Source organism: Amblyomma americanum, chromosome 6 (assembly GCF_052857255.1).
Source record: "Amblyomma americanum isolate KBUSLIRL-KWMA chromosome 6, ASM5285725v1, whole genome shotgun sequence".
In the NCBI taxonomy this organism is placed as follows: domain Eukaryota; kingdom Metazoa; phylum Arthropoda; class Arachnida; order Ixodida; family Ixodidae; genus Amblyomma; species Amblyomma americanum.
Genome location: NC_135502.1, coordinates 3,666,668 through 3,687,459, shown reverse-complemented (window position 1 = coordinate 3,687,459; position 20,792 = coordinate 3,666,668). Strand labels below are relative to the sequence as shown.

At 46.3% G+C, this 20,792-nt stretch overlaps 1 protein-coding gene across 8 annotated transcripts in view; it reads right to left on the bottom strand.

The window, feature by feature from the left end:
- The window catches only part of SPR (G protein-coupled sex peptide receptor), a 352,892-nt gene that overhangs the window by 30,409 nt on the left and 301,691 nt on the right, over positions 1-20,792 (bottom strand). The window lies entirely within an intron of this gene.

The following is a 20,792-nucleotide window of genomic DNA, read 5'->3' as shown; positions in this document are numbered from 1 at the left end:
CGCGGACTTTCACACCAAATAATAATTTTATCTGGGCGCCACTTGTCGTCAGTGAAGTAACACAGAGAGAGAACCTAAACGAAATTGATAGTTTAATTCGGCATCAGATCTTCCACTTTCTACACGTCACCTTATTGTTAGTGTATAGCTACAAAAAAGGCCCTGGTTAAGTAGCAAACTCAGCTGAACAACTGTTTTTGAAAACCAGCTTTTGCATAATACGCGGAAACTGGAATGCCACGTGGCTCGAACTTAAGAAGGCAAAGCGGAAGCTAGCGGACTATTTTATTTAGAGAAAGCGAGTTTTTGGAAAATTAATGTTTGAATTTTCGATGAAAGCTGCGGTTTTCATTTTTCTCTTATGTGTTTTTTGCGAACGATGGTTTTTGCGATGCAGCTTTGTATGAAGCGAGTTTTTTATTACTTTCCGCGGCCATTTAAGCGTTCGGCTAAAGATTTAACCCAGCGACATTTAGGCGTGTTTTCGTAGTATGATATGAAGCGCTTGTCTTTGTAATTGTTTGTAAATATGCAAGAAATTTTAAACCATTGATCAAACCAAACCGCGTTTCCGGCATATCTCACAGCAAGATGCCAGAAATAGAACTGACTATATACTTCCTGGCTTGTAGAATAATGCGGCATGTGCGATCCCTCACGCGCTTTGTATGCTGGCAGAGCCCTGATACAAAGAACAAAATGGGCAAAAAAAGGACTAAAAAGAAAATTGCCCAGAGCATTGGTGCAATGTCACCGTACAGCCGTAACCTTTACTCAAATAGGCAATACCGAAAGAGCTCCGCAAAAGGTAAAACAAAAGAAAAACTGCAGCCGAAATGACAAGTTCCACCTATATTTTTGCAGGCACAACTTCCCAATAGGAATGGCAAATGACGGCGGCTATATCTTTTGTGTACCGAAAGCACCTTTTCCCAACTTGAGTTTTGCCATTAAGATTACCTTAGTTCAGCAACGAAAAAATAACTGCATGCTCTCGGCCTACATTTAGCAAGGAGTGGCGTTGTGCAGCACACGGGATGAGCTTTTACGCTGACTGGCAGGCGTCAAATATACCGTCACGTCCATGCGTAGAAACGTTTCGTTGTATGGTTTGAGCAGTTTGCATAATTTACGAAAGCTCTCGCTCACATCATTTGACAAAAGAAAATCAAGCTGTGCAAAAACTTTGATGTTAGTCTTACAGCTGTAGTGACATGAATATTATATAGTGAATCGAACGATACTAAAGTTCTGACAGAAATATGCTTAGAGCTCTGCACTTACAAAATGACAGTGCATTTGCTTACTAAATATTAGCAGCAGAAGCTATTTCTTATGTTCACAGTTCTCTGTGCTGATTTTAAACTAAGTTTTTGGTAACAAAAATCAGTTCGTGAAATATGAAATTAAGCTTACCTGATGATTATCTTCGAGGCTGTCTTGCATAGTCTTGCATAGAAACTGGCGGTGTTAGAAAGTGGTGTCCGCTGACTGCTTGTTCTATCGTAGACGGCGCGAAAACCACTGCTGCCGCTACCTGAAGCAAATGCAGTGCCACGCCCTCGCGTCTATCTGAAATCGCTGCCACGAGAGCCCGCGGCGCCTCGCTTTTGTGACAGGCAGCGTCACAATTACCCCGCATAAAATCAGTCGTCTTGCCAGTAGCGAAAACGCGAACAGAGGAGGATACGTGGTATTCATCACAACGCAATTCAGACAGCGAACGAACATTTTCTCCGCTGTGATATGCACCACTTTTTATGACTACTGCTCAAACCAAGCTTGCATTCATCCCGCAGTCGAACACATAGATATCTATTCAAGATGAATTTGAAAGTTCGTGTTAGCGGATTAGATGCCCTGCAAGTCAGCAGCCGAAACCTCTCGGGAGGAAGTTACAACGTTCAATGCTCGCATCCGAGAGCGCTAATAACACGCTCCTCGCGCTCCCCTAATGACTTCTCGCGCTTAGATCTCTCAGCTTATATGTCACTTGAAGTTAAGCCGGCAGTTTGAGCCTCACAGCAGGTACAGTCTTTGTAAAAAAATATACAGCCCAAGGGGTTTGCTCACAAGCGCTGTAGCAGGGCTCTTTAGCACATTTGACAGTGCAAAAATTAAGAAGGTTGAGGAAGAAAGTTCCTCCCGCCTTCGTCAGATTAGGGTCCCTGAGTAAGCAGGAGGAGCCGCGCTGCAGGGCTCAGAAGCAGACCCCCCCCCCCCCCCCCCCGGGCTGTATACTTTTGACAGACTGTACGTACCTTTCACTTTAAAATCCAGCAAAAGTTTACCGAAAGGGTAAGGCCGGCTGTATACTATATGTGCAACGGAATCGTATTTTGGCATGAAACCTCAATCAGCATAAAAAACAACTATCATAATTCTTTGTGTGCCCGAATTCATGCAATAACAGCACACCATTTGGAACCCCTGAGCCGTGCGTCCAAGAAAGCATTTAAGAAAATAAAAACTTATCTTTCAGGAGGGCAATTAGTCTTTTTAACGTAGCGTTTCGTTTCGTTTAATTATTTTATTATAATGCCCTTTAAACTTTTTTTGGGGTCGAGTTCATGAACAGGGTAGTTATTTTTTTCCCACTCATTATCATTTCTCCATGCACGCAAAATTAAGGCGTACATGTTGTAATCACCGAGGACAAGAGCCTTCTTATGTTGCCCCCGTCTTCGAAGCAGGCACTTAGCAAAAATGGGGCGTCTTCTTCAAGCATGCTCTAACATTCCATTTCCGGCGTCTTGCACTCAGAACAAAATAGCTTGCTGTCCAGTGTTTATGGGGCCGGCCACGTTGGCTTCTCATGTGACGCGACACATTTCTCAATGCTCGGCGGCGCGGCTATTTCTCCGAGGGCATCCCCGCTCTATCCTCACCTGTCGCTGCGCGCGGAAGCGGATATGTGTGGCGCGAAGAAGGAAGCGGGTCGACAAGCACCGATGCGCGGCCCACTGCGCACTCACAGCACCGCCTCGGGGCCCGAAAGGAATCTCCCTGCCTTTGTTCTGCACGGCCATGACAGCCGGGAAAGACATATCTCGTTCCTGTCTTCCGTTCCATGCGTGAAAGGAGGAGAGGGCCACTGGCGAGCATCACACGCCCGCTGCGCTCCTTTCAAAATGTGCATTTGGACGATGGAATTCTGGCCCTCTACTCTGGCCTCCTGATCAATGCAGGCAAACTTCGGAAAGGTGGGGAACGAGATCCTTCTTTCCGAGCAATGGAAACGCCTCGGGCGGCGGCCGCCGCAAACGAGAAGACTGCACGCTCCAGCCGCATGCACCGCGTCCGCATCAAGCGCGCAATGTAACCCATCGTGCGCTGCCGCTGACGGAGCCCGAAGGGAAGGAACACTCTGGTTTCTCTCGACTTTTTGCTTGTACTGCACGATCCCCTTTCTGTGGTTCCTTGAAGCGGTAGAATATGCTGCAATAAAAAGACGGAAGTCAGGCAAGTTCTTTACACCACGCAGCGTCTCTGGAGTGTTCAAGTTTACGTTCGGGGAATAGACGGCAAGAAAAGACAGGCACGCTTTATGCGTTTTGCATACGTATGCGTTTGTATCGATCATTCCTGACTGCAAGCTGCTCGACGCACACTATAGTACATTTAGCTTGTATGGCCTACAGTGAGACGAATGACTCATTTATGCCAGCAGAATGACATAGATGTGATGAACGGATATCTTTGTTTAAAGGCACCTCTCCTCCGGTCAAGCCACGCTTTACACTCGGAGCTTATTTACAGTGCGGAAGAGAGACTGATTGTTATTAAAGCACTTCGTTGCCGGTTCCATTTCATTTTCCGTGATCAGAGCGAGTCGGAAGTCAGTGAAAGGCGACACAAAACTAAAACTGCAGAAGGAAGGCCCACATACGGCTACGAGAAATATGTGAGGGACAGTCTCGGGCGTTGAGGGGAACGTCGTTTATCATGATTTTGAATGTTGTCTGAGGCGCCACTCGGCACTTCCACCTGCATCCAGTGACTTCAGGATGCACTTTTCCCAATAATTGTGACGTCACCGAAAACACTGGTTCATCACAGGAACAACCAGTGCTCGCCGGCGACGCCTATGTCATAAGGACTGTGGCTGACCAGGTTGGCCGATCGGCCGTGACGTCAAGGTGCACTGCAGAGCTGGCGCCGATCGAGGCCGAAGCTGAGGGTTATAAACGCTTGTAATTATTTATTCATGTGATAAAGAAATGCGCAGAATATAACAAACCACTATTTATAGCCTTCATAGATTTATAGCCTTCATAGAAAGCTTTCGACTGAGTAAAAACCTAAGCAGCCATGCAGCAATGCGGAATCAGGTTGTAGACACGCCTTATGTAAAAACACTGGACGGCATCTACAACGGCTGCACAGCCGCCATAGTCCTTAAAGGGGACATGACAGCCTATTTTCACGCATACCCCGCTTATCGCCTTTAATTTCCAACTGGTTAAATTACAATTCCCCCAATTTTCAGTTAATTCTGTGCGGTAAATATATTTAAAACGATTTTTTTTTCGTTTCTTTTGCGAACTGCTTGCTGGTCTGGAAACCTCTGACCGCTGACGTCACGAGCACAAACACGCCACGCGTCGTCTGCTGCAACGCGTCGTCTGCTGCGAGCTGTTGAGGTGCTTGCGTGTACACTGTAGACAGCAGTCGCTCGAAAAGTTTTTTTTCTTATAGCCTAGCGAAATAAAATGCATTTCCCGTGTTCTCTTTTGGGAAACCTTCAACTTAGTACGAGAGCTTAGTGATCCTTGGGAAAGCGGACTTGCTCGTGGCGCCCATTTTCCGATTGTTGAGGAAACAGAAATCGACGGACCCCTGCTTTATTATTTGCACTTAGTAGCATGCTGTTCGTATGTTATGAGTGGGGCCTCTTTTGAGCAGTCAAGTGCTCCCGTATGTGAAAAGCGGCACGTGCCGTGCATGCCTTCGCCGATGTGCGCCGTGAAAGCCGCGGCGTTTTGTACCTAGCTGCCAAGTTCTTGTCCGCTATTCATCGCTCGATAATTAAACTGAAATTATCAAAAGGTGCACTACAGTAACCTTGAGGCACGAAAGGAGCAGAGAAAAGTGCCGAGTGCGACGACTTCCGTGCGGCATGCACGCGTTTGTAAGTCGAACATACATTTCCTTCGACTCATTGAACCTTTTTGCAGGAACCAAGCCGCTTGCAAAACCCTACGTGACTTGAATGCTTTCACTGTCTGCACCGATCAATAGTCGCCGCCGGTCTAAATGAGTGCTTCGGAGCCGCCGCGGTGGCTGAGTGGTTATAGCGCTCGGCTGCTGGCCCGAAAGACGCGGGTTCGATCCCGGCCGCTGTGGTCGAATTTCGATGGAGGCGAAATTCTAGAGGCCTGTGCACTGTGCGATGTCAGTGCACGCTAAAGAACCCCAGGTGGTCGAAATTTCCGGAGTCCTTCACTGCGGCGTCTCTCATAGCCTGAGTCGCTTTGGGACGTTAAACCCCCTTAAACCAAACCAAACCAAACCAAATGAGTGCTTCGAAATTAATAGTACAGCATTTGCTGTGCGTGCGCATTGTGCCCCAGGAATGCGACGATTACAACTGCAGCCCCGCACTGAGGTTGTTACATGGTTGTGCGCAAACAGTACTGCTCGTTTGCGTGGCATAAAACGCCAGGTGGGTTATCCTTATCTTAAATATTACGTACTCTTGCTCACAAATTGCACTTTTGCTCATTCACCCACCATGATAAGACTGCAATACGCGCCGATGATGCTATATCGCCTGCTTAGGAAACGCTTCGCGTAGGATACCGGCGCTTTCCGCTAATTGTATCTGCTTTCTCTTATGTCACCAAAATTTAATTTTAGATCTGTTTAGCTAAAGATACGTTCGGACATTACTTGAATTAATGAAAACAACCAGATTTGTTGTCCACAGTCGACGCCGACGGCTGCTGTCGGCTGCCTTCTGCACATGCTATGCAGACCGTGTCACATATATCGGCGCTTCCCCCCTATTGTACTCACGTCCTGCGATGTAGGCAGTCGTCACTTTGAGGGCACTGTAGCCAGCACTACGCTGAACAGCTTTTTGCAGGCACTAAAACTTGCGAATTCGCTCTCCGCAATCGCCGAAATCGCACACACGAATCCTGCGTACTCGCTAAGCCTCGTCACGAAAGGGGCCGGCGGTCCACCGTCAACCGAAATTCAAGAATATGGCAAAATTTCCTCACTTATTAGTAACAAAGAGTGAAGATATGATATGTAGCCGCTTGTTTCGCTTTTTTCGATACGGATAAGGTACACAAGCGCAGTTTTTCCGGCCGTCGCCTCACCGGGCGTGAAGCTTTCGCTCGGCCGCACAAGCCCAGGCGACGGCGGCGGTGAGCGGCACCGTATACGGTGCCGCTCACCGCAGGAAACGCCGCACTATTTCCTGCCCGTGTCGCTTGCCTCGCCGATCGGTTCTATGCGCAGGCACCGAATTAAAGCACATCTTCGCTGGTGCACGCACATCGCGTATGTTGCCGTGGCTAGCATGAGGTCCAATATGTTTTAAAATTCTTAAGTTTGTAGAATTTTATGCCAACTAGTCCCCCACAAATCTCTTCTGGTTCCCACTAAGCTGACTCTTTAACATTACTACGATACGCGATCGTTGATCGTGCTGGCGTCGTCGTCGGTCTAGCGTGACAGACCAGTGCGTCAGCGACGGCATTTGCGTACCGATCAGCCCCCCTACCGCCGATCGCCGTCGCATCGGCCTATAGTGTGACTGGACCCTACCTATACCGAAGAAAAACTGCGTTACTGTTATTATCGCTTTTGCTGTACCAGTCATTCATATATGGGGGACGACTGCTACTTCGATCGCCCACAAAAGTACAGGGAAGGGGGGGGGGGGGAATGAGACCTCACTGAACGAGAGCAGACAACGTTGCTCCGTGCATGTGCTAGTGATGTCACGAGAGCTTTCAATATGGCGGTCGCTGCCGGTGGGAGGAGTCTCCCGGTCTCAATTTTGATCACATTTTTTTGGAAAATACAGGGCGTCCAGGGCAGCCAGATTTCGGAAATTGAATCATAAGCTCTTGCATTAATTACAGAAGCAGAAAACTGCATTATGAAGAACGACCATGTCATGGCCCCTTTAATAAAGTAAGCAATAAAATTCCAAATAAGGAAGGGTGTCAGGCAAGGAGACAGATCGCGTCAATGCTATTCACCACCTGCTTACTAGAGGTATTCAGATGGGTGGAATGGGAATAGTTCGGGATAGGAGTTAATCGGAAATACCTTCGTAATCGGCGATTCGCTAACGAAATTGCCTTGCTAAGTCACTCGGGAGATTTAATTTCAAAGCATGATCAATGAGTTATACAGGCAGAGCAGAACGATGGGTCTAAATATTAATACGCAGAAAAATAAAGTAACGTTCAATAGCAAGGAAACAGGAGTTCACAATTGGAAGCGAGGCACTGGAAGCGTCTACTTAGGGCAGGTAGTGACTGCTGATCCGGATCACGGAAGGGAAATAACTAGAAGAATAAGAACGGGGTGGGGCGAATTTGGTCTGTTATCTCATATCATGAATAGCGGTTCGCCAAAATCCTTAAAGAGAGACAGAGAAGTGGTAGAGGAAAAGCAGGGAGGTTAACCAGTAAAATGTTCCGGTTGGCTACCCTGCACTGGGGGAGCGAGCGAGCTCTGTGTCACCTGGGGGAGCGAGCGAGAGGAGTTCTTCTTGAGGTGTACAATGAATCTTGGAGAAATGGCACGCTACCAACAACCTGGAAGACAAGTCGCCTTGTTCCACTGCTGAAGCCTGGCAAGTCGCCGTTGGAGCTCTCATCATATCGCCCGATCGCTTTGGCGAGCTGCGTGGGCAAAGTAATGGAGAGGATGGTCCTAGGACGCCTGGAGTGGTACTTGGAGTACCACAACACCTACCCAGATGCCATGGCGGGCTTCGACGCGGTCGATCATCGATCGATAACGTCGTCGACCTGGTGACCTACATTCAACATGAGAAATGCCGTAAGCGTCTCTGCGCATCCTTATTCCTCGACGTTAAAGGGGCGTATGACAACGTTACGCTTGAAGCCATCCTCTCTGCTCTCGCAGAGGTAGGAGTGGGTGGTCGGATGTTTCAATGGATACGGAGCTATCTATCCATGCGATCCTTCTTTGTAAGCACCGAGGAAGGCCATACTTCTCTTCACTATAGCTACCGCGGCGTCCCCCAGGGCGGTGTACTTAGCCCCGTGTTATTTAATCTAACACTAATTGCTCTCCTCGAGCACGTGCCAACCACAGTCAGGCTATCAATGTACGCGGATGACATCTGCACATGGACATCTGCTGTAACACGCCTACAGTTGCGAGCGAGAATTCAGAGAGCCGCCACATAAACTGTTATGTACCTCCGTAATCGAGGCCTGGAAATTTCCTCCGAGAAATGCGCACTAGTGCCATTTACGCGCAAACCCATGACAAACTACAGTGTAATGATAAATGGCCAAATAATAAGATGGGTCCGATCGTACAAGTTTCTAGGTGTCATAATCGACAGGGACTTGTCATGGAGCCCACACATATCATACGTGAAAAAACGGTTGACAGGCATCTGCCACCTGTTCAAGTTTTTGCAGGCAAGACCTGGGGAATGTCGCCTAGTGCCATGTTACAACTGTACAGGGTGCATTTTCTAGGATTTCTGCGATACAGCTTGCCAGCAATAAACAACACAGGCAAAACGAATCTACGCACAATACAAAGTCTCCAGGGTCAAGTGCTCCGGATCTGTCTAGGCCTGCCTCAGAGTGCTTCAACAGTGGCTACGATAGCAATCGCTAGAGACCACCTTGTCAAGACCCACATTGAAACTGAAGTACTCAGGACCCATATAAGGCATCTAGCCAGGAATCCTCGTCACCATTTAGCCTCTCTACCAGCGGACAGGCCACACACATCTTTCAGCCAAACGATAACTGCATATGATGAATCATTGCCAGCTTGTTTCACTCCGGCTGCGAGGCCTTCGATCCCTCCATGGTGCCTCGCTCAGCCAAAAATCAACCTCGCAATACCTGGTACCTCGAAAAAAGCTGATCTGTCATCACCAGCCCTTAGACAGCTCACGCTACTACATTTGTACGAGAACTACCGTGACTCAACGCATTTTTACACTGATGGATCTGTCCTTCCAAGCAGCTCCGCGGCGGCAATCGTCATTCCAGCGAAAGCTACAACAATCAAATTTAAGACGACCTACGCGACAACATCGACGGCAGCAGAGCTGGCAGCGCTCTTAACTGCCCTTCATCACATTGGTGATGAACCGCCACACAAATGGACAATATTCTGCGATTCGAAGCCGGCACTACAGTCTCTACTGTCACCTCTACGACGCGGATCGCACGAACAACTAATCTTCCATATTACAGAGACGTTGCACCATATAAGTGATGCCGGCCATGAAATAACGTTCCAGTGGCTTCCAAGTCACTGCGGGATTATCGGCAATGAACGGGCGGATCACGCTGCCCGCTCAGCCCATACTGAGGAGCGCCACGTCCCAATTCCTCTTTCTAGAACTGACGCGGCACGGAAGCTCCGTCTACTTGCTCGGCAGTGCACCGAGTCGCAATGGAATGAGCCACATTTAAGAAATACGCGACTGTACTCACTTGATCCAACATTAAGTCTTCGAGCGCCATCACAGCTTCGCCGTAGAGACGCCACGCTTTTATATCGACTTTGGCTGGGTGTTGCCTTTACTAAAACCTATGCCTTCCGCATAGGGATGACCGACACCCCAACCTGTGACCACTCCGGCCATGAAGAATCAATTAGCCATATATTGTGCTCCTGCCCGCAGTACTGTCCACAGAGGGCATGCCTTAGCCACGAACTTGACCAACTGGACGACCAACCGCTATCCGAAAAAAGAATTCTACAACATCGAAAGGACCTACCGTCGCAGAAGAAGGCCGTGCAAGCGCTTTTGCGCTTCTTACAATCTACCGGCCTGTGTGAAAGACTTTATCTGGAACGCCTTGTGTGTGTGTGTCTCCATGTGTGCACGTTCCTTTTTTTTTTCGTTTTCCTCTCTGTCATCTTTCTAACCCCTATCCCCCATTCCCAGTGTAGGGTAGCAAACCGGAGACTCACATCTGGTTAACCTCCCTGCGTTTCCTTCATTCTCTCTCTTTCTTGCATTCTGTCCAGAGGGGAGAGGGTGTGCAGGAGCGCAGAAACTTGGAATGGTCTGAATACCCTTATGCTCTTTCGCGGTACACGCAAAAGGATTCGCGCTAGGGGCTGAGGGCATAGAATGTGACCATGAAGAAGTTTATACAAGAAAATTATATCTGCCCTCACGCGACGGCAGCTAAGAGAAGGAAGCTGCAGTGAGTTACTCCGTCTGGGACGAGGGCTGGAAGTTTTGCAAGAAAACCGATGTTGAAATATGCGTAAAACTTTAGCTGAACTCTGTCGATTTTTTCACAGTTCGACTGGCAAGTGCCGCTCCAAACAACAGACGCATATTCCAAAAGCGGCAAGCATATGGAGAGGTAGAGCTTTAAGAAAGGAAGTGGGGCTCGAAACTCTCTCGAAAGCCTGCAGATGAAGCCGAGTGTACGCATAGCCCGTAGAGCAATGCGTTTTGTATGAGACGAGAAGCTTAGGCTACGGTCGAATAGTACGCCGAGGTCATTAATTTCATCAACCCTGGGCAGCGGCCTACCATTCACAGAATAAGAGTAGAGAAGACTGTGCGTTTTACGCGTAAATGAGACAACCTTCATTCATCTGCACCATTGTTCACACGGTATAACATAATAAGCGTCGGAAAAATTTACGATTTCCGTCTACTGTACTCATACTTATTTTCCGATGAAAAGTTTAAGAGCCTCATAAAATTCCTTTCGCATTTGCAGAAACAGAAAAGTGATTGTCGCACCCGTGGATCTGAGACATGGCTGATACCACGCAGACGTACAAATTATATGCTACAGTCGCTCACGCACAAGTTGCCGTGCTTGCTTAACAAATTACTGTCTGCAAATTTTGACTTAAGCGCATGTAATAGAAAACAGACACGTGAAATTTTTTTCTCATCCCAGTTTTTGTGCAGCTAATCGTATTCAATGTATTTTCATTGCCTTTATGTTTTTCGTACTGTATACTTTCTTGTGCTGTGTTTTAATGTGTTTCGAATGTGTTCCATTGAGTCAATTTCTGTGAAAGTGTAACTGAACATGTGTTCAGAATTTTGTGTTGGCTATATGCTGCTGCCTTGTACGGGCATCAGGCACCCTCAAGCTGCCAATGGCAGCTTTTTTGCCTGATGACCCCCCAACGAGTCGTTGGAAATAAAGTTTTGAATTTGAAAATTTGAACCTTGGTTTTAGATGAATTGAGATTGAGCCCATTCTTCAAGCACCAATCAGAGAAGGCGGATATGTCCGATTGCAATGACAAGCAATCATGGATTGTATGTATTGCCTTGAACATTTTTATATCATCCGCATAAAGGAGAAACGAGGAGTTTTTGACCACGGAGGAAACGTCATCGATAAAAAGAGAGAACAGAAGCGGGCCTAATACCGAGCCCTGAGGAACTCCGCTGGTTGGAGTGTAAACAAATGAGGTCTGTCCATTTACACTCACAAAGCAGGACCGATCAAGAAGATAGTTGCGTAGGAGGGCTACAATTGAAACGTCGATCTCAAACAGCAGAAGCTTTTGAAGAAGTAATGAGTGAGTAACAACGTCGAAAGCTTTGCTCAAATCGCAGTACACAGCGTCTACCTGACTCCTCTGAAGGACTTCAGCTGATCTATATGTCATAAAAGTCACAAGGTTAGTTGTAGTAGAACGACCTTTTATGAAACCATGCTGATTATGTATGATTACATGTTTGAGGTGGAAGGAAAGTACTTTGTGCAAGGCTAATTCAAAAAGCTTAGAGGTTGCACAAAGAAGAGAAATGGGGCGGTAGTTCGAAACATCAGATTTGTTTCCTGATTTGAAGACAGGGAAAACACGCGCCGTTTTCCACACGCGGGGAAAGGCAGAATTTTTCAAACAGTTACTAAATATCGTGGTTAAAACAAGGACGAAGGTACTATTGAAGGCTTTTATTATGGCGGCTGGAATGCCGTCAGGTCGAGGGGACAAAGATGGCTTCAAACACTTAAGACTCTCACTTACTAACTTCTCGTCAAGAAGAACGGAATTAGGTGCGCCAGCTGGAAGGCATACGGAATCGCAACGTGGAGATTTGTACACGGAGGAAAAGTGTTGAGCAAAGCCGTCAGCGACATTCCGAATTTCATTACCATGACAGTCAATAAGTGAATATGACTATCAGATTTATTCGAACGCTTGCGAGCGTATCGCCAGAATTCAGTAGGAGGATTAGAGGCACTATTCTCTAAATATTCAATATATGACTGATGATCCCGCTTGTACAGGCGTTTGCAAAGGGAACGCAAGCGGCGAAATTCATCTGCCCATGTATCCAGCCCAGGGCGTTTCGCTTTATGGTGGGCCCGCTCCTTAAGTTTCAGCGCTGTTCTAAGTTCCTTGGAAAACCAGAACGGAAACTTGCTGCGAGTAGGAGTGTGCAGAGGTATGTACTGGCGCATACCATTGAGAACTATTTCAGTGAAGCGACTGACTTGTTCGTCAACATCGCTGATTTCGCTTAAAACGGACCAGTCGACAGAAGAGAAAAAACCGAAGAGACCAACATAGTCGCCAAGTGCGTAAGCGAAACGGGGGGAGTTCCCCGCACGATTTGAATTAGCAGAAAGTGGGACAGAAACCGAAGCCGTTATTAGAATTTGAGGATGTAATTTGTCACAGCGAGTGAGATGTCAGATGTCGAGACTCGAACATTTTCAAAATTAGATAAACAAATGTCAAGAACATTACCCCAACAGCTTTCAATTAATTTGTGTTGCTGCAAGGTGTTAAAATCTGTGAAATCTAAAAGCCGGTTGCACTTACTGACTACATAATGATTGTGAGAATATGTAAAGGTATTCCAGTTAATACCTGGAGTATTAAAATCTCCTGAAATGAGTAATTCGTGCTTGCTACGAGAAGTGATAACATATTCGATAGAATGTAGTACATCATCGTAGGCAGAAGGAGGCAGATTAGGGGAAATGTAGAAAGCTGCCAATAAAAGTTTTTGATGTCGAGTTAAAGTGAGCTCTAACCATACAGATACTTCGATGGTTTCCAGGTCGGAACGCGCCGAACGCACTGCACGGAACTGTCAATAGCAATGAGCACTCCCCCTCCCTTTTGTTTAGAAGCTGATTCAGGGCGGTCACTTCGAAAAACAGAATAGTTATTACGAAAGAAGTCACCTGAGTTAACTTCGCTAGACAGCCAGGTCTCAGTAATTACTACAGCCGAAGAACAAGAGGCTAATACATTGGAAAAAAATACAGGTCCCTTAGTCCGAATACCTCGGGCATTTTGGTAATATATATCCAAGTCAGGGCTGACCGCGATCAACCGTCAGCTCGGAAGCATGCAACATAATCATCAATCAATCAATCAATCAATCAATCAATTAATCAATAAATAAGTCTTTATTTTTCGGTGCCCAGGAACAACCCAAAGGTCTTGGTGCTGGTACATCATTCACACGCACAAAATGTAAATTTATTTCACCACAAAGGAAGACACTCAGGGGAGGTAATGCAGCAGTCAAGGCGATAGAAAAAAAAAGACATAAACTAGGCGTGACAGCAAGCATGAAGCAAAAAAGCGAAAACAAGAAAACAGCGAGAACAGCGGTAAATGGAAACAGCTAGAACAGGCAACAGTCATAAAAATAACTAATGAAACAACAAACAAAGAGAATGAACACAAGAACGACCGATAACAGCCAAGTACAGCATATAGCAAAATACAAACAAGAATAAAGCCAATACTAATGTGAAATAATAAGAAACCTCTGAAATACAAGCTAGAAATACAATCATACACAATAAGAAATGTAATTAGTGAACGCGTTACAGACAATCAGGCGTGAGTACACATTATTAAAGAAATAATATTAATGAAAACAAGTAGACGTGATGAACAATTAAGGAGAAAAAAAACAATATAATAACGGTGCAAATGCACAAGTGTAGTAAAGACAAAATGCATGAAAGGGGAAGTTATGTATGAGAAAAAAAGTGCTCAAAGTGGAACGTCGCGGACATCCAATATAAAGGAAGGGAGAGAATTTTCGAATATATCAAGGTGAAGACAAAGAGAATTAAACAACTTTTGCATTCTCCCCAGAGGGGAGAGGGAGTGCAGGAGCGAAGAAACTTGGAATGGTCTGAATGCCCTTATGCTCTATAATAATAATAATAATAATAATAATAATAATAATAATAATAATAATAATAATAATAATAATAATAATAATAATAATAATAATAATAATAATAATAATAATAATAATAATAATAATAATAATAATAATTTATTTTGTTACCGTCCGTAGCAAATACAGGAGCGACAGGCCGGTCTAAGCCTTTAGATGGCTTGTAGAACCGTGCCAGAAAAAAACATAGTGACTGAAAAGCATGACTCATTCGTATATAGACCAAGAAAACAAAATAACAGTAAACATGAAAAGAGCACACTAAAAATTAATAAGCCCATTCAAAACAAAACTGAAAAGTGCATGCTGGCGCAAAATCTAATAAGGAGAAACAGATTGCACTAATCCTAAAATTAACTTTTCCATTCATTCTTCACCCGGGTTCGAACCCGACCGCGCCGCGGTGGCTCAGTGGTTAGGGCGCTCGACTACTGATCCGGAGTTCCCGGGTTCGAACCCGACCGCGGCGGCTGCGTTTTTATGGAGGAAAAACGCTAAGGCGCCGTGTGCTGTGCGATGTCACTGCACGTTAAAGATCCCCAGGTGGTCGAAATTATTCCGGAGCCCTCCACTACGGCACGTATTCTTCCTTTCTTCTTTCACTCCCTCCTTTATCCCTTCGCTTACGGCGCCGGTCAGGTGTCCAAAGATATATGAGACAGATACTGCGCCATTTACTTTCCCCAAAAACCAAATAAAAAAAATTCATTCTTTACCCGGGTTCGACCCGCCGCGGTGGCTCAGTGGTTAGGGCGCTCGACTACTGATCCGGAGTTCCGGGGTTCGAACCCGACCGCGGCGGCTGCGTTTTTATGGAGGAAAAACGCTAAGGCGCCCGTGTGCTGTGCGATGTCAGTGCACGGTAAAGATCCCCAGGTGGTCGAAATTATTCCGGAGCCCTCCACTACGGCACCTATTCTTCCTTTCTTCTTTCACTCCCTCCCTTGTCCCTTCCCTTACGGCGCGGTTCAGGTGTCCAACGATATATGAGACAGATACTGCGCCATTTCCTTTCCCCAAAAAAACAATTGTTATTATTACCCGGGTTCGAACCCGACCGCGGCGGCTGCGTTTTTATGGAGGCAATACGCTAAGGCGCCCGTGTGCTGTGCGATGTCAGTGCACGTTAAATATCTCCAGGTGGTCGGAATTATTCCGGAGCCCTCCACTACGGCACCTCTTCCTTCTTTTCTTCTTTTACTCCCTCCTTTATCCCTTCCCTTACGGCGCCGTCCAGGTGTCCAACGATATTTGAGACAGATACTGCGCCATTTCCTTCAAAAAACAATTATTGTTATTGTTATTATTATTATTATTATTATTATTATTATTATTATTATTATTATTATTATTATTATTATTATTATTATTATTATTATTATTATTATTATAAAGATTGATTGATTGATTGATTGATTATTATTATTCATTCTTCAGAAAATCTCTCAGCTTGCCTCCAGGGCTAGCCATAATGATTTCATCCGGCAATTTGTGGAGAGTAGCGGGAACATGGAATTCTACAATAATAATAATAATAATAATAATAATAATAATAATAATAATAATAATAATAATAATAATAATAATAATAATAATAATAATAATAGTAATAATAATGCCTTTATTCGTGTGATATACGGTACATGACACTGGAGGCCGACAGCGTTCTCCTAAAATGAGGGGATGCGTTGAGACGAATCGCTTTTTTATTGTTCGCGCGATAATGACAAATCATAATTGATTGCTGTCCGTAGATAGTGCGTGAAAAAAACGGTACAGTCATCGATAGTAAGAGGAAGCAGTGAAGCACGACTCTCCGTGGGGCCCCATAGAAACGCGGCAACAATCCGCCCCAGCGGTCTTTTCGGCACATGCGCCAATTAATCTTAAGGCCATAAAGCTCGAAGTAGGCGCTGTCCAGGGCAAGCCAGATCCGTTCCCTGTTCTCTCAGCGCTTTGCGAAATCCAGAGCAACAATGGAGCACCGCTAGAGTAGCGGGTGGACGAGGCGTTCCCGTGTGCGTGTCTCTTCCTACGTGCGATGGCCGCGGTTTATGGCTGCGTCCGCTCGAGTCACGTACGAATTCAATGTGGGAATGTGTTGAGGCTGCCGTCGTCGTTGCCCGGGTAGCAACCGCTGCTTCTGTGTAGACGAAGGGATGCCTGCTGCGTAAGCTGGCGTCGCTGCAATCAGGGTTTCGCACGTGCGCTGAGCAGCCGACCCGGCTCCGAAAATTTGTTAGACCGTTGTTGCTTGGCACGGGCATCCTCCGGGAGCCACAGATACCTCGGCCCTTTCGCCGCTCGCTGCATGCTTCGTGGTCAAGTGGCTTTACGACCGGGCTGGAGAACATGCCTCGAAGCGTTCCCTTTCGGGACGACTTCTCGCCAACCGCCCAGAGGTGCCGAGAGCGGCACATTTACGACGTTTGCAACGAGCTGCCCGGCGGTTGCGTCATATATTGCACCCGACGTAAACCTCCACCACTCGCTAACTGCACAAACGACACCGGGAACCTCGACAAAGGACTGTTGGAGATTGTTGCCATTTCCTGCATTGAACAACGCTGCTAACTGCGCAAAAGGACCGTACTGCGCGAGGCATCTAATGGGTATATTAGGTTGAAATCCTTCATTGACCCTGTCAGCAGCCGCCGTTTTGTGCACGTCATCTATAATGCATATCTTAATATACTGGAGAACAAGCGCAGGAACCACTTTCGTATCACTTCACAGAAATGACGAATTGACGACAAGGGTGGACGTCAGGAAACAAGAAATTATTTCTGCATTCTTTAAAGAGGAGAAAATTGACGTTGAAGGGCGCAAAGTACGAAGAGAACGGCAAAGTGAGATAAACATGTCCCGTAAATTAGGCACTTGTGATGACGAGAAACACGGACAGGAGGATTTACCCGTGCCCAAGCGGGAACAGTGTTGGACAGAACTTTGCGGGATGCAGATTCGCGGAAAGAAATTAATTTCGGCGTTGCCTCGCTTGCCAGTAAGGTGGTATTCTACCAGATGGACCACGCATGACTCTTGGCGCTTCTATGCTTTTCACTTACCTGCTGTGCCTAACTGCCCCGCAATACTTTTTTTTTCGTGAATCCGCATCAAGCAAACATTTGTCCATGACTGTACACGAAGGAGCGTGCACATACAGAAGGGTTGCAAGGCGGATACAGCACTGCCTCACTTTAATGCCTTCGTAAACTCTCTTTGACGCCGTAGCCGCCGCGGTGGCTCAGTGGCTATGGCGCTCGGCTGCTGACCCGAAAGACGCGGGTTCGATCCCGCCCGCGGCGGTCGAATTTCGATGGAGGCGAAATTCTACAGGCCCGTGTGCTGTGCGATGTCAGTGCACGTTAAAGATCCCCAGGTGGTCGAAATTTCTGGAGCCCTTTCCTACGGCGTCCCTCATAGCCTGAGTCGCTTTGGGACGTTAAACCCCCATAAAGCAAACCATCTTTGACGCCTTGGGCTTGTTTTGCTGTCAAAATGACCCAAAGTATTTCAATTTTCCAAAGCTGATAACTACCTAGATTTGAGAATTGCCAATTATATAAAGATATAGATATATATAGATATATATATATTCTTTACTCAGGCAATAACGTCTCAGGTGCAGGGGCGAAAGGCAGATGTGATCTGCCTGACGGGGCCCAAGCATCCGTCGCACAGCTCAGAATAAGCAGCAAAAGGAACAAGAACTTATGACATAGAGAACGCACTTTCCTCATTGTTCACTTTGTTTTAAAAGTAAACGATAAGGAAAGTGCATACTTTTGCAATGACTAAATTATACACTGAATAGTTACAAGGTGTGAATAAAGTCAGAAATGCAAGAAAATATAGAGTCACCGAAGCATCAGAAACAATGAATATTTCTATCAACAAACCATTAATTGCTAGAACAAGAAAGCAGGTAATAAGAAGCATTCTTTTTAAAAGATTTCTCGGACCCATATTTCTGAATAATTTTCATGGCCTGTGTATGCTTATTAAGAATACTGGGAATTAAATAGGAAAGCATTTGGGTGTCATAGTTCGTTCGCACAAGTGGCATTCGGTAGTTGTTGTGTCTTAACTTATAAGGAGCATTACTACTTGAGTGTAATTCAAGATATTTAGATCGATATATTCCTTAAATATATGACAGAGCAATTTCAATTCAAATATTTGATCCACCTTTAGATCGGAGTGCTCTAAAAAGTACGAACCTGTGTGGTCATTATAGGGAAGATTTTCGACATATCGTAAGGCTTTTTCTGCAACATTATCAACCTCGTAGGTTGATTGGCCTTCAACTGCATAAATATTCTTTAAACTTTAGTGAAAGGAAAAACCTGCTCGTTCTGTGGCTGCAAGCAAAGCATCCTACACGGAATGCGAGAACGCATGCTGGCGATGCAAACAGTCAGCTCAAGCAGCTGTAGCCTCCTAGGAAAGTTTAAGCGGAATTGCCACCTTGCCAGCTAGATGCCAAAGCAATAGTTCGCAGGTTTTGCTGTCCTGCGCTTTATCAGCCAAGTTTATGCTCAACTTACACCCGGACACAAAACCAATTTTCGCTTTTCAAGCCGTACTCTTCAACTGTAATATATGTTTGAAGTTCAAGGAGCATGCTTATTTGTACGCTCGTGCTAATCATCCCTTTTGGTAGCGAGGCTTTACAATGACCCGCACTCTTAGTTCCCGCATGATATTTGTCGAAAAACAAAAAGAAAGAGCAAACGCACATGCTCTCTGCCTCCTGCTCGCAGACTGCGCTGACGAGCTCAGACCCACAAGAGGCTGATCCAAGCAAGAGGCTAATTAAATTAATTCCCTCTCTCTCTGCGTGGTGCTGACGACAAACACACTTTGCTTACATCGACGAGAGGAATCGAGGTTGTCTACCGTTTTCCCGCGCTTCCTGTTCCTCCCGTTTCCTTGTTGATTTTCCCAAACATTAAGCCGCGTCGTCGACGCCCCAAGGATATCGACTAGGCGCCGCTTGACGTTGCTGCTGCTGCTTATGCATCATCAGCACAGGGGCGCAGTAACAACTGCACCGCCAGGCGGCACGCATCATCCCAACTTCTGGGTGCATGGGATGTGCGCAGACCGACGGCTGGGATGCAGAGGTGACGAGAAGGGCGCCAACAGCGCGCCTCTCCCTTTATTCCTCTATCGCGAGGAGATCGATTGCTTTCTTTCTTGCGCATACACGCTCCTGCTCTCTTCTACGCCTGCCAGGGCTCTTCGCTGCTGAATATTTATCAGCCGCTTCTGGCGTGTGTGCATCGTGTGAGCGGGGGGGGGGGGGGGGGGGGGGCTATGCACTTTCGAAGCGACCGCCACGCTATGTAACCCAAGAACAGCCAGCGTGCACTGCTCCGCTTCGGTGGCTTGGTGCCGCAGCGTGAATTCTGCAGCTTCGACATGTTCAAACCAAAGGGAGCGGCCAGTCTACAAGTTACTCTGCCGTAGCGTTTCACACCCCAATCTCTCATTACTCTCTTTTTACTATTTACGCGCTCCTCTTGTTTTCCACCTCCTTCAAATAGCCTGGAGCCCGCCGTTAGCTAGAGAATTATGGTGCCTGCAATATACTTCTTCCGTTGCTTTACTTCTGCTGATAGGGCTCGCAGAGAAACGGTGGGGTTAACCAGGGTTCGCTGTACCTCCCTTTTTCTGCAAGCTGTAGTTTACCCTCTTACACGGCCTGTTCTCGATTCTACGCAAGCTTCCATCGTAGTGCACTGTTTCGTGAGCACATTTTTGAACCATTTTTATTCTCAGACACAGGAGTGGGAGTCCTTTCCGTTAACTGATGCAAAATGAATCGAGTAACGCAACCTGGCCGCTGAGGCATGGACTTCGTATTCCGTCATCATTACTCGCAAACAGCTGCTCAGGCCAATCGAGGGACTGAGCTTGCACAGCGTTGAAGAATTTCCGCTCATGTTTGAATCGGCAGGAACATTTGCTCGATTTTTTTTTTACTTTCACCCCTGTTCAGTCTGCATGCCATATAATTTCTTGACGAAGGCTCCAGATAAGCCTTCGTTGCTGGCGATCTCACAAATGTGCATAATGACTTGGTAGCCAAACATCTGGGAACGCAGAAGAACGGCAGCTTGGGCGAGTTGGAAATGCTCCATGATATTAAAAGCGCGCTAAGCAGCAAGGACCAAGAACGAAGGAAACACACACTATCCCAGAGTTCCTGTGGTATTCCAACCGCGTCCTTTCTAGAACTGTTGTCATTCTGCCTCAATAACACGCATATTATGTGGGAAGGCAAAGTACTTATGCAAAAGTCGGGCGTCTGCATAGGTACTAGGGTAGCCCTATCCTGAGCAATATCTTTCTGAGTCGCGTTGATAGAGAAGTGTCGAATGAA